The 11,709-nt window shown below is 41.3% G+C and overlaps 1 protein-coding gene across 1 annotated transcript in view; it reads right to left on the minus strand.

Annotated features, from left to right (window-relative positions):
• Positions 1-10,268, minus strand: part of LOC121878128 — a 73,979-nt gene extending 63,711 nt beyond the window's left edge. Inside the window, exon 1 of the mRNA XM_042384129.1 lies at positions 10,001-10,268. The gene's annotated coding sequence lies outside the window, so the exon portion shown is untranslated. The remainder of the gene's footprint in view (positions 1-10,000) is intronic.
• Between the last annotated feature and the right edge of the window lie 1,441 nt (positions 10,269-11,709).

Here is an 11,709-nt window from a genome sequence, read left to right on the forward strand (position 1 = left end):
CTCTCTCTCTCTCTCTCTCTCTCTCTCTGATACCGAACAATAAATAGAAAACACAACCAGAGGTCATCCGGTGGTCATTTGTTCAACCTTTGCCTGAACAACTGAAAAGCCCTATAGAGAATTATGTTGTGGCTAAGATATTCCTTGGCTGAAGATCGTCTGAAGTTAGGTTGTTTGGTTTTCAGATTAATATAAGAAGAATATTCGAGGTCAAGATAAAATTCAGAGTCACTTTTCGTCCTTGATTGAAGAGGGGGAGGTGGGTGAGGGTTGGTTGGCGGGGCAGGAACTTGAGGTTTTTGAGTTGCTGTAAAAATCTTCTTCTTCGTCGTGTAATGGTGATAAGTATGGCGGCGAGAAGGACGTATTTATAAGTAACTACTATCCTTTCCTCCTCTACTTTATCTCCTTGTTTGGTAATTACAAGATTCATTGGTTTTATATTTACATGTTTCTCTCATCAGGAAGGGGGGGAGGGGGGGGGGCACAGCAACACCCTCCTCGTCTCTTGTGTAGAAGGTAAATTATACAATGTCTCTCTGTTAGTGTATTCCTTGACCGTCTCGTCGCCCTCAACATATATACTGGTGGACCACGCATCCTGCCCGACCCTGTGTGTACGAGTATACTCCATCTACCTTCTTGTCTTCCAATCATCTCACTTGAACTCCTTTTCCTCATCCTGTACTTAATTTAATCTTCATATATTATTGTTGCGTCTTTAATTTAGTTACATTCTCTTAGTATTTATAACAACGCCATTTCATTGTTTCCGGCTGTTAAATCTAAGGAAGGTCAAAACGTAACAGTCTGATTAGCTCTCCCTCCCTCACAGGCCGTTAACAGTCACTAACAACGCTAACTTGCTGGGTGAAGTTGTCCCTGTCAGCCAGTTCCTCGAGGTGACCAGACCAGGTTGTGTGTGGGAGAGTGTGAGGAGGAGGAGGAGGAGGAGGCTAAGAACAAAGTAACAATAAAATTTAAGGTAATATTATTATAGTGTCATACTGTATATCCCCGTCACGAGACAAAAATATACATATGAATCAAACTTAAAACTTGATTATGTACATTTCTCAGCACATGTGTGTGTGTACCGGGCATGAATTCTATTGTGTTGGTTAATAGAAAGTGTGTTAGGAAATTCCCCTTGTTAAGTGGTGTTGGATAACGAGGAGCCGGAACACGCACGTCTCAGGGTCATGGGAGAGGGACTAATTTTCACACTGGGTAAAATATATAGTCTCGTTGTCATTAGGTGTCGTGTATTACCGTGTATATGTAACCAGTAATACAGGTAAAATAATTATTCACTTATATAGGTTAAAAAAAATAATAAAAATATGCAACGTATCTTCCCCTATCGGTCAGTGACTGCGTAATGAGGCGGATCCGGCAAAGGTAAAGGTACTCGTTGTACTGTACGGTGTATGAACTGTCAGTGGTTGTAATGTTTTGGTAGACAGAGGTGTTACATGATGGGTTATTAACAGAAGAGACAGAGACTCTCCTAGTTGCATCATCAGTGACCGTAGAAGTGTCTTAGTTATATCATGTTATATCTTATTCCTCTTAGTGTTTTAAAGTTGTTGTTATTCAGCTGCCATTATAATACTAGTCACTAATGCTAATCAAGAGGTTTTTAGCGAGGATTTGTATAAACTTCAACTACTGTACATGGGAAAACACTTTATTTCCCCCCTCAGTATTATTTTCCGTCTTTTCTATTTCCCAATAAGTCTGTTAGTTCTCGTGGAGTATTTAACTTACTTCCCTTTAACAAATATTATAAAGTATGATACAAATATTAATGATGGGGCTGGTAGTGCCGTGAAGCTGTCAACCATCGTCCTCACTCACCAACATCATCGCGGTGTACAGTATTTGGTCCCCTAACTTGTGCTTAGTGGCCGTGTCTGGTAAATATAACGCCTGTGTAATTTTAATGCCGCAATGGATGTTATCTTTTGGTGCAGCCTCGGTCAGTCAGTCAGTATTCATACACCTTCACAAGTAAACGTGCGATTCTTTGGGATGCCAAGAACGTTCACACTAAACCGGGAAAGCTAAACCATTTTCACGAGCTCCTGTGGTGGAGGTAATTTAATTGGACGCCAAATGGGCCATGGTCGTAATAGGCCCCAGCCTAACTTAGGCTAACCAAATTATTAGAATTAGGTCCCATAAGGTCTGGACGCCAACCTAATGGTTAGATTAAGTTAAGTTAGGGCCTGTTATCCTGATGTTAGTTTGACCACTCATCACACTATTTCTAATTTATTATTATGATCTTAACCAAAAATTTGGGCAACGTTGTTACCTTAACGTTGTGTTCACTACTAAATATTAGTACATGTAACGGCTGAGACCAACACGGAACGATACAGTTTCTACATTTCTTAATATTATCCTCGAGTCGTGACTCATGTGAGCCAGTCAGATGCCCCTTCAGGTCTCTCTCTCCAGTTCGGGAAAAAATTAACGTTGACGAATTAAAAGTTGCCAACACCTTCAGTAGGTGGAAACATAAACTGTGTATGCGGGAGTTAATGGTGAAATGAGTTCATAATGTGGTGGGAGGCTGAGAGCATGAGTGACGTCAGGTGATCATCAAGACACACCGCCACTCGCCAGTGTGTGGAGACGTTCCCGTTCGTTTGCTGCCGAGTGATGAAGTTACACAGAATACTCGAGGCGGTTATTATCCAGCCGTGGGAGGGAAGGAGGGAGGATGGGTGGGAGGAACTGTGGCGACGTGGTCTAAGCTCTCCCAGACACCACTAAGAGGTGAATTAAGGTGCTATTATTGATGTTTTATCTGTATTCTACCGTGGCACGAATTTATTCCATAACCTACAAAGAAAAAGCTTGTTAACTATGCCATAAAACAGACAAAAAAATTCAATATTCTTAATAAAGGTGTTAGTGTGAGGGCCACGGTATCTCCTAGTCTCCCTGATTTACACCCAAGTTAACTTAATCCCATTATACATAAACACATTATGTCCACCAGAGATAACTTCAAATCCTCTCCTGGAAAAGTGGGGCGCTAACTTACCTTAATTTTACGTTGCGCGGAAAGTGTCCACAATCTTGGGAAAATTATGAAGAATTCAGAACATGGCAAGGTTATAATTCAATCAGGGGGACATTTGACTCATCTGCTCATATCACATTTAATTGAACTTCCATTTTTTGGGTTAATGCTGGGGTGTCATTCAGCTAGAGTGGTTACGTGACCTGGGTTGAAATAAACTTAGCTCCGTCGTTGATGCATGTTGCATAGCACTAACTTGATTAAAAATATTAGCAATAGAAGCAGTGGGCGGGTGTCTGGAGGAGCCTGTAGCAGCGGCGGTAACAGTATGTGTATGTGGCAGCATGACTATCGTAACAGAATAGATAAATATTTCTACAAGGTTGTTAACCTGCCTGCCGTGTCTTGAGAACGATGCAGGGGCGCGGGTGTGTCCGGGTGCTGTACAAAATTTTCAGGAGGATATGGGCGTTTCCATAACTATTGTTTTTGTAATGTGAATGTTAGCGGTGAATAGCTTTGGGGGAACGTTAAACATGAGCGACTGTTTACTGATGATGACAGTCAAAGGTTATTGTTCCTGTCAAGCGGATTTGCATATTCAGATATATATGTCAGAGAATGTACACAACATGTTCGTATATTAACACACAAGTGACCTGTCTCACAAATATAATCACCTGCCACCCGCTGTCACGTAGTCTACCATGTTGTGTGTTTCACAAAAATATCGTGACCATAATTATGAGTGTTATGTTTTCTATACCTTTCTTAGTGGTTGAACGTACATTAATTTTCATATGAAAGTGAGACCCATAGACGTAACGACCCGCTAAAGGCAATGTAGATGCACCAGACTGTTGAGTCTCAACTCTAGACCAAGCAGTTTTTGACTACATGTACACAATGAGGAAGTGTGACCAGGAGTTGCAGTCGACCGCCTTCTCTTTCCCCAACTGTAAGATTGGATACCCTTTCACAGCGGGGTGGACTCGGGGTGCCGTAGGGGCGAATCAATGACCTTTAGGACAGGACACGAAACACTGTTATCCACTAGGCCGCCGTGTTTCCAAGGAGTTAGCAACATATAAAGATAATGTGTATTACATAGTGTTTCGTGTTTTATCTACAGTATGACTTATCATTATTTTCCCCCCTAATGTTAATCAGTGACAAACAAAAGGAACATAAACTTGGTGTTGAATACAAGTGTTTATCAACCATCGAGGGGCTTTGGTGTTGTTGATGTTGGTAATAGTGACGTTGTTGTTGTTGTTGGTTTTGTTTCATTAGGTGAGGCTATTAAGCGCACGCACACACACACACACACACACACACACTACAAAATCTAATTGCGATTTTTCTCTCTCTCTCATTTTCTACATCGGTGAGGGACTTCAGGACGCCGTCGGTGGCATTACCCTCAAATTGCTTCTTTTCTTAACACCGAAGGAACGAATCTGTCAATTTCTCTCGCGTTTACCTGAATTACCTGACAATTGAATCAGAAAGTTGAATTTTGCTGTGCAGTGTGTGTGTGTGTGTGTGTGTGGAAAGTTCTTTGTAAGGGATGTGATTCTTGTAAGTTAAAGGGAGGAGACTTTATAATGATCCCTGTAGGTATATGTGTTGGAAAAAGAGGAATATACCCCGTGTAAATGATAAGGATTCTTGATAACGTAACATGTAAACATTGAAAAATATTGCTCATGGAAATTTTCTTAATTTTTTTTTTACAAACTGATATAAATAATGAACGATGTTATTCAAAGAGAACCTAATTTGTGTAAACGTTTTTTATTTTGTTTTGTGTGAAAATTAACCAATATTCCTGGGCGACCGTTGTTGATGTAGGTGTTAAAGATTGTGTGATGGTAACCTCGTGGGTGTAAGTATTGGAGAATCGGAGTGCCTGGGTAAATAACTGATAGTGTTGCAAATGAGTAGATGAGTGAATATTATTAAGCTGATGGGTGAATAATATTAAGAAAAGAAGTGAATATTATTAAGATAAGTGACTATTATTAAGAAGATGGATGAATACTATAAAGGAGATGAGTGAATGTTAAGACTATGAGTAACTTATACGAAGGTTGAGGCAGCGAGACAACATTACTTCTGATATGTGACCCTGAAATCACTGTGTCGTTGTGTGAGGCAGCCCCCCCCCCCCCGGGAGTATACAGTAGATCACCTCAATGGATGTGTTGGTGATGGAGGGTCGTCTGGTTCAAGTGTGGGTCATTCTAACATGCAAAACAGCAATTCCCAAATTAGTGGTTGGAGGGAGAGCCTCGACCTCCTCCCGTGAAGATATTAATACAATATTGCCAGTTGGTGTCATTCTGGTGAAACTTTTAATGGGTTTTGCATAATAATCTGCATGTATGTATATATTACACATTAATTTCACCTGTGTTGACCTGAGCTGATTTATTCTTACTACTTGTTTAATCATGCTACAGTGTTAGTGCCACCTCCATGTTGGTGTTATAAAATTCTATCAATCTAGAGTGTCCATTTTCCTTTAATAAACTCTGCACTTCTGGATGTCTCGCTACATTTTAAGTCGACGTTTTAGGTTTTAGATAAAACAGATTAAAATTTTGGGTGATTATGGCTTGTGCAGCCAATCGCTGATCTAAAATTTGCTGTTCAGTGTTTATTAACTTGACCACCAAAACTTAGTGTGGAGAACATTGACCAAAGTTCATCTAGATTAAGTATCTTGCTTAGTACTTAAAAACAAATGAAAGACCATTTTGTTGAGACCAGCTAGTGATGGTGAACTGAGGATGTTCAAGTTCCAGCTGCAGAAACAAGGAAAGGATGAGTAAGACAGTCCTTTATTGGGAAGCGAAGGAGAGTCCAAGTGTTGGGAACAGTTTTCAGTGTTTTTACGAGAGACAACAAACGACGGAAACATTTGTACACGTATGAGTGGTAGACCTTCACGGTGAAGCTTATACGGAAGGAAAGTCTTCGAGGTATTGAGAGTGTGTATGTATTCACCATCATCTCTGTGACTTGTGGAGCGAGGAGCGGCGAAAAACAATGGATGGCGGTATACTATGATAGGGTGTACTCAGACAATGATTAACACATACTCTACCCGGTGCTTGTTTTATATTATATGTGGTGGTGGTGGTGGTAGCAAGTTTATTTCACCATTGATTTTATTTACAGATGTTATTTATTTATTTTTATTTTTTTTTGTATTTGTAATTTTTTTTATTTTTATTTTTTAATTCCACGTTTACAAGTTTCTGGCATATCCGAGGATTGAACCTGATCAAAAACTCACAAGTCCCTGGTATTAGTACGATTAGTACCAGACGTCGGGCGTGGTACTGCACATGTGGTGTGTGGGAGCCTAACGTGGCCTACAGTATATGGGACCATCCTGCTGCTGGCGGGACACCAGCCTTCAGTGTCGCGGGTCATTCACTTCTCTCTACCTCACATGTAAAAGTTAGTTCTGTACTGAAACTTATATTTGATCACCTGAAGATTTGACCCCCTCTTTATTTCACCTGATGATTAAACACACTAACGCTACCTAGGGGTTAGGTTAGGTTAGCGTTGTTAATTTTAAAGTGAAATAAACTGGGGGGACTAATTTTCAGATGATTCCTTTGTTGTTTATTGAAGAAAGTTGGTCAAATTCTCTCACATCACGGCGGAGACTACCTCATGTGTGCCAGGTGCAGGTCACTGGTGCCGTGGGCTGTGTCATTACTAGAGGTTGGAGTGTTTGTGTGGGTGGTTGTTGAGCTGTCACTCGTGACCTTTTATGGCGGAAAAACACACAAAAAAGCTGAACCCCAAGTGCGTTGTACACAGTTACCAGTCCGGTGCTTTATTAATAATTCCACGTTATTCTGCTGTTGTGAAAATAGTCCTATATACAATGGCTTTTCATGTACACAGTACACAAATATACATAGATATTTATAGAGGGATGTATTATTTTAAAGTTAAATATGAGGAAGTGAGACGATCTTATGAAAGTTAAGTCGTCACTTATCTCGAGGAGTAAATTTCTGAGTAAAAATTAATCCCAGTCCCCCACTCTACCCCCCCTCCCCCACCCTCCGCCCTCCTCTCCTGCATTTACCAGAGTCTCTTGAGTCATTAACAACCCTATTAACCCCTCCTTCTCTCACCTCCCCACACAACCACGCATCATCTCTCTCTTCCCCCACACTCCCTCCCACACATCATCTCTCTCTCTCTCCCAACACACCTCCCCTCCCACATCATCTCTCTCTCTCTCCCCCCTCCCTCCCCACATCTCTCTCCCCACACACCCTCCCTTCCACCACACATCACCTCTCCCCCACAACACCCCATTGATCACTATAAGGTCTTAATTGAAATCTTGCGACTATGAAAACGAAATCAGGTGTAAGTGTCCATAGAGTTTTATGTGCCGCCGTAAACCCCGCAGTAAGATAGAGTGATAAGAAAGGTGGTAGTCTCGGTACAGGCTTCTCAGAATTTAATATCCCACTGAAAATGATCCTAGCTGCTTTACTTCACAGAAAACGGACTCTGAATCTTGAGGAACGTAACAGCGACACTACTTGAGAATCACACCTAGATAACCATTACTTCTCTATTATTATTATTATTATTATTATTATTATTATTTATTATTTATTATTATTATTACTGTTATTATTATTGTTGATCTTTTTGTTAGTGTCGTTGGTAATAGGCTTCGTTTCGTTTAGTTCTTAGAAAAGATTAGATTCTGTTACTGTGCCCAGAACTGTATTACCAAATGGCCAGTTAACGTAGATCCTGGGGCTTATTGTGAGTCTTGTACCGTTAGGATCAGAGCTCAGGTTACCAAAGCTTCCTACAGTGAAGTGTAGTTATAAGAATGCATTAACTGATTGACTCGAGCTAAAACACAGTTTGAACGTATAGAAATAGCCTTAAGAATACACTGAGACTAAACTTGAACACTATACCATCACCACCAACACGATACTGTGAGGTTATCGTCGATGTATACTGAGTGAGCTGCTATGGACAACAGGACCTTTACATTATTGTGGGGTCGCTTTGTCTTCTCCTACACTGCCATTATTAAAACTTTCTGAGGAAAACTGTGTGTGTGTGTGTGTGTGTGTGGGTGTGTGGGTGTGTGTGTGTGTGTATGTGTGTGTGGGTGGGTGTCTCGAGTACTGTGACAGAACTCAAGGTAGATCACACACTGGCGATGCACTGTACACTCACTGCATTATTCACACTTAATGTCCAAGATCTTGATGGTTATGTGTGGAAATTCACTAGTGCTAAATTTTACCCATGTTATATTGCTCTGGACACAAGTACTCCTTCACTGATAATTATATGGAGAAAAAAAATATATTGGAAAAAAAGAAGAAGAAACTTTACGACATAACCCGAATACCAACAGATATATTATTTGAAATATACTCAATTGTGTGAACTTGACTGTGGTGAAAGGTAAAAATCATGTTGCAAAATTACGCCATTTCTTTTTTATCTCCTGCAATTCCTTTAAGTTTAGTACAGCCATTTAGAGATCTACGGTAGCTCCCACCATTATGACCAAACAAATGTGGAATATCTTACGCTTTTGTTATTGTTGCCAGCAGATTCAAAGATCGTAAATAATGGAGGTTGGTGGGAGGAGACATATTGTATCTGCCCACATAATGTTGCCTTTTGTAGCTATATTGATTTCTTCTTCTTTTTTACGTACAATACATGGGCTGGGTTCTCTGTCACCACTGAACGAATAACGAGTATTTGTGAATCACTGGATCGAACTAGGGACGGATTTACCAAGATATAGAACATCACGTTAACTCTATAACCACGACAACACTATCACCATCACAACACTATAACCACGACAACACTATCACCATCACAACACTTTCACCACGACAACACTGTCACCATCACAACATTATCATCGTCATAGCAATATCACCATCACAACCCTTTCACAACATTATCTTAATAGCAACACTTGCAACACTATAACCATTACAACACTACCACCATCGTCGCACTATCGCCCATCACATCATTGTCACCGTCACATCACTTTCACAACACTATCACTATCACAACCATTATCACCACCAAAACACTTCCATCATCACAGCATTATCACTATCAGAACACTGTTACAACACTACCACCAGCGCATTACCGCAATACTATCACCTTCAAAACACTGTCACAACAATATCACCATCACAACACTGTTACAACACTACCACCATCACACCACTCACTATCACAATACTACCACCATTACACCACCACCATCATTACACTCACTATCACAACACTACCACCATTACATCACTAGCACCGTCACAACTCCTTTAGATCCACACATCATCACAACACTACAGCCCATCATTACCATAGAGCTACAGTCCACTACTGCTACAATACTACCACAACAACCCCGCACTACCTCTGTACTACAACCTTCCGCCACTTCTTTTAATGTGCACTACAAGCCACCATTACTACTACTACTACAACATTACTACCCTTCCCAATGTAATACTCCACTACAACCCACAACCACAACCTAAAACTATAACTTAAGATTTACAATACTGATATTATTTTTTTAGCCCTAAGCTTTTAAATAACTCTAGTATTAATAACTATCTCCTTGCCTGTATCACCGTTAACTCTCTCATGTCTTACACGCACTCCATGTCAAGACGTTTATGATAAGCGAACATTATTATCCTGCCTTCAAGAGTGACACACTTCAATGGTGCAAAGAGTCTCCACCTCCACTTGTGGTATTATGCTTTACTTAACCTTCCTCGGTGGTACTTATCTTGACGTCTACTTCAGTACTTAACGCCCAAACTTGGTCTCAATCCCTGCCTCCCACCCACCCACAGTTAGGTAACTAACGTGAATGAACAGCCCGGTAGTAACACTTACCTTTGAAGAAGTTGGTTGTGTGGAGAGAGAGGTAGGTTGTTGAGGGAGGCTGGCTCGACGCGTGGAGACGAGGGCACAGGGAGCGCGAGGATGGACCGACCAAGCGGTGTGGAGGTTGGCGAGCGTTTGCGGGATCGGGTGAGATGGCCGGGGTTGGCAGACAGACAGGCAGGCAGGGGGTATAGCGAGCGGTTCAGACGTTCTTGTGGCACCAGACTCTACTGACGGCGGGACCTGGCTGTTACGGTGTTACGTCTTCCATGTTGAGGCTCCACCGCGCCTCTTATACTCCTCCAGCTCCACCCATACCCGCGCTCCGCCACCATTCCCACTCGGTTTCGTTCTTTTCTGGTTTGTTTAGTTTCGACGATGAGAGTTCGGGCTGATCCCTCACTTATGTTCTAAAATGCTGTAGGTAAAGCCTTTATTATACCACCTCTTGTGCCTATATCGCTGAAGGGTTTAAGGTAGATTATTATCGATTATTTCTTGTAAATTAAAACTAAAAGGTGTTTTAGAGTTCCGTCTATGACCTGTTTGCGTCATCTCACATAAGAATGAAAAGACCAATAGGCAGCGACGTTGCTCATGACGTCATTCCCTAGGCGGCCGGATGACCAATCCGCTATCGCGTTTGAATGTTTCGTCATAAGATGCTTGGCGATAACCAATAGTGTTGTGGAGAACAGTGATGAGCATAGAACGATATGGACGATGGCACATGGGCGTGTGGGCGTGGGTGGAGGGCGTGGGAGAAGCGAGGAGGATTTAGACTAAAGGCTTAATAAAATAAGTCCCCCTCTTGTGCTAAAACTAAAACATTTATGGGTTTGTGAAACAGGTTGTTGTGCATTCATATATAAAAAAGCTGCACAATTTCCATCTCACGTAAAGGCAGCTGCATAAACTCAGTCTTCGGGAATCCTGTGAATATTATGTAACGTGTGGAAAATGTTCTCAAGGTTAGTGGAGAGGTGTAATGGCTAATTAATTTGGTGCTGGAGGGTAGAGACGGCCGAGAAACACAATGCTGGAAATATCTATTGGAAAGCATAAGCCACATTGTGCTGGAAGAAATGTCAGTATACTTTTTTTCATATAATAATATTTTTTTTTGTATATAGGCGCAGTAGAGGAGCTGTTTTTCCATTGTTTTATTTCTACTTCAAAATATTTCACCGTCTTAAAGTGAACCTCGTAACAATGAACCTTTGTAGTTATTATGTAGGTACAGAAGTTGGTTCTCTTGTGGGAGTAATGTAGGGGAAGAAGTCTCATTACCTCAAGGGTGTGAGAGAAGGAGTAGGCGTAGAAGGAGTTAGAGTAGGAGGAGAGGATGATACTGAGGTGAATGAGTGCACAATTAGGCCCCTAAGGTTATTATGAGCTCTGGTCCTGATGGCTTAAATTGGGCCGCCATAAAGGACTATAGCTTATTTGACCCGCAGTCCATGTGAGTAATAGGATTAGCAACCAGGAGTGACAGGTTATGTAATGCTTCAAGACACAGTGACCAGCCAGGACCCGGGACATGAAGCATATGGGGAGGACACCCTTGGTATAGAACTCAGCTGTTTATTGCGAGGAAAAATAAATACGAAAGAACTTAAGATTTGAGGTAAAGGTGTGTGTGTATCTGCGTGTGTGTGTGTATCTGCGTGCATTCGTGCGTGAGACAGACAGACAGACAGGCAGGTAGGAGACAGAAT

The sequence above is a fragment of the Homarus americanus genome, unplaced genomic scaffold, assembly GCF_018991925.1.
Source record: "Homarus americanus isolate GMGI-L3 unplaced genomic scaffold, GMGI_Hamer_2.0 scaffold45562, whole genome shotgun sequence".
Classification (NCBI taxonomy): domain Eukaryota; kingdom Metazoa; phylum Arthropoda; class Malacostraca; order Decapoda; family Nephropidae; genus Homarus; species Homarus americanus.